This window comes from Monodon monoceros, unplaced genomic scaffold, assembly GCF_005190385.1.
Source record: "Monodon monoceros isolate NGI ecotype Baffin Bay Population unplaced genomic scaffold, NGI_Narwhal_1 Super_Scaffold_22, whole genome shotgun sequence".
In the NCBI taxonomy this organism is placed as follows: domain Eukaryota; kingdom Metazoa; phylum Chordata; class Mammalia; order Artiodactyla; family Monodontidae; genus Monodon; species Monodon monoceros.
In genome coordinates, this window is record NW_021703779.1 from 97,423,222 (window position 1) to 97,426,804 (window position 3,583).

The following is a 3,583-nucleotide window of genomic DNA, read 5'->3' on the forward strand; positions in this document are numbered from 1 at the left end:
GTACAGAGAACAAATAGTTTGTCTGATGGAATTGAAAGTCACAAATCCTGTTTATTATGGGGGACAATAATTTGGCTTTAAAGAAAGATGAGGTTCAGATTCCAGATCTACTACTTATTAGCTGTATCATCTTGGATAAGGTATGTAACCCCTCTATGTTTCAATTTCCTCATTAATTAAGTGGGAATAATAATACCTCATTCTTAAGGCTGATGTTTCTGCAACAATTGAAGGCACTCCAGAAATAGTAGCTATTGTAACTATCACTGTCTCCTTCTGGATTTTATATCCTATATCTTGTCCTACCGTAGCAAGTCTCCTGATTCTATTCAGTGCTTTCTCTCTCTCTCTCTTTTTGGTATTTGAGTTTTGTGACCTACCCAGCTAGGGATTATTTTGTAGATCACTTCTACTTAACTAAATCATGAACCCTAACACCTTCTGAGCAGTTCATGGCCCACCCAGATTGACACTAACAGAGAAGTCTAAAAATGTCCGTTGTACCGCTTCTTCCATCTGAGATGAGTGTATGCTATTTTAATTTTAATCAATATTATGGTTGCTGGCCCTTAAACAGTGTAAAAATTTATCAGTCACAATACAAACATTGACCAAAGAAACCTAAGAATAGTCAGGGCATTTATCTTAATGACTCAGTCTATCAGCTGCACCAATTCTGATGCCTAGAATAAAACTTACAAGTTGTCTGTGAGAAAACATCTGCCTCCCCTCCAGCATCAATTTCTTTTGTGGCAAAAGAGGTTTTTATAGACCTGAATTCTATAGTTTTATTTGGAATTGTAGACTTTAGTTTTGGAAAGTTGGAAGGATGTGAGTGGTGAGCTTTGAAAACACAAACTTTGTACAGAGGGGAAAACAACATTCCTCTAAAATCTTTGCCCACATCAGAAAATCTCTGGGCAAGTTCTAAAAATCGATTGAATACAGAAAACTCTTATTTTTAGAAATAAGCATAAAGACAATGACAGGATTTTCAAGTGAATATGATGCGGAAACTCTCTGACAACTATACTTCTCTCTCTGTGATTCTGCCATTGCTTTGTAAAGAGAATGCTGAAATATTGGTGGGGGGATTCTATTCTACTTCACGGTTAACATCAGCCATACCTAAAACTCCATGTACGCTGTATAGTCTTTAGCTGCAAAAATTTTTAATATGTTCTGGATACAATTCTATTGTGAGATATTTTGTTCCTGGTCTGTAACTGACCATTTCATTCTCTTACTAGTACCTTCCGAAGAGCAAAGTTCTGCTGTTCTTATTATTGTTGGAATTATTGTTGGAGTCCAATTTACCTTTTATTCTGGTCCCAGCTAAAGGTTTTTATGTTGTATATTTGCCTAACCTATATTTACAAAGATATTTTCTATGTTTTCTTAGAACAATTTTATCTTTTATTTTTAGGTCTATATTCCATTTTGTGTTCATTTTGGTATGTGTTGAAAAGTAAGGATAGCACTAAATTTTTTCCTAACATATCCAGTTGGTCCAGCACAATTTGTTATAAAAACTGTTCACTTCTCATTGAATTAAATTAGCACATTTGTATAATCAATTGGACCATATGTCTTGTTCTATTCCTGAAGTCTCTATAAGTTTTATGATAAGTGTTGTTAACTTGGAGATGTAAGTTCTCCAATGCTCTTCTCTTTCAAACTTGTTTTGGGTATTGTGGGGTCCTGGCATTTCCATGTAAGATTTGCAACCATCTTATTAATTCCTACAAAAAAATGTCTTCTGGGGTTTTGTGTTGGATCTATAGTCCATTTGGGGGAGTTGACATCTCAACAAAATGCACTTTTCCATATATGAATTCACTATATATTTACATTCATTTAGGTTTAAAAATACTTTATTTTAATAATGTTTTATAGTTTTCAATGTACAGATCTGGAACATATTTTGTTAAATTTATCCTACATATGCCGTGGTTTTTGATGCTATTGTAAATAGTTATTTGAAAGTTCATTTTTCAAATGTTTGTTTCTAGTATATAGAAATACAGTTGATTTTTGGGTGTTGATCCTGTATTCAACTTTCTTGCTAAATTTACTTATGATTTCCAGTAAGTTTTTAAAAAAATTCTATGAGAGTTTGTATGAATACAATCACATCTTCTGAAATAATAAGAGTATACTTTTTGTTTTTAATTTTACATCTTTTGTTTGTTTTACTTGCCTCATTGTACCAGGTAGGACATCAAGTACAATATTGAATAGGGGTGGTGAGAAGATAACATACTTGCGTTGTTGCAAATCTTAAAGGGAAAAAAATCAGTCTTTTAAGATTAGGCAAGATGTTAGCTAAAGAGTTTGGGGTTTGTTTTTCTGTTTTGTTTCATTTTGTTTGTTTATGCTTTTTATCATGTTGAGGAAGATCCCTTCTATTCCTAAATAACTGAGAATATTTCTCATGAATGTGTGCTAAACTTTGTAAAATGCTTTTTCTGCACCTTTTCTGAACTTTAAAATTTTTACTCTGATTATTTTCATATGGTGGACTGAATTGATTTTTTATTCTGGTAAAATACACATAACATAAAATTTACCATTTTAAACATTATAACTGTACAGTTTAGTGATATTAAGTATATTTACATTGTTGTGCAACCATCACCACCATCCATATCCAGAGCTTTCATCTTCACAAACTGAAAGTCTATATCGGTTGAACATTAACTGCCCACTTCTCCCTCCACCTAATCTCTAGCAACCACTATTCTACTTCTTATCTCTATGAATTTGACTACTCTAGGTACATAATATATAGAATCATACCATATTTGTCCTTTTGTGTCTGGCTCGTTTCACATAGCAAAATGTCTTTAAGGTTCATCCATGTTGTAATATTTGTTAAAGTTTCCTTCCCTTTTTAGTGGAAATTAGTACCCCACTGCATGTATATACCATGTTTTGTTTATTCATTCATCCATTGATGAAGGTTTGCATTGTTTCCACCCTCTGGCTATTGTGAATAATGTTACTATGAATATGTGTGTACAAATATCTGTTCAAATCCCTGATTTCAATTCTTTTGTGTATATACCAGAAGAGAAATTGCTCAGTCATATGGTAATTCTATTTTTAATTTTGAGGAACAACAATACTGTTTTCCACAATAGCTACATCACTTTGCATTTTCATCAAGACTGCACAAGCATTATAATTTCACCACATTCTTACCAACACTTGTCATTTTCTATTTTTATGATAGTAGCCATCCTAATGGGTATGAAGTGGTATCTCATTGTGGTTTTGACTAGCATTTCCCTGATGATTAGTGATGTTGAGCATCTTTTCGTGGACTTATTGTCCATCTGTAGGAGAAATGATCACTTAACTCCTTCCCCACCTTTAAATTGGGTTGTTTGGCTTTTTGTTGCTTAGTTGCAGGAATTCTTTATATATTATGGATATTAATCCCTTTCAACATATGTTTTGCAAATACTTTCTTCCAGTTCAGATAAATGGGAAATCTTTACACTTAGTTGGTAATGTTCTTTGATGTACAAAATTTTTTATTTTGATTAAGTCCAATTTATCTATTTTTTGTTCTGTTACC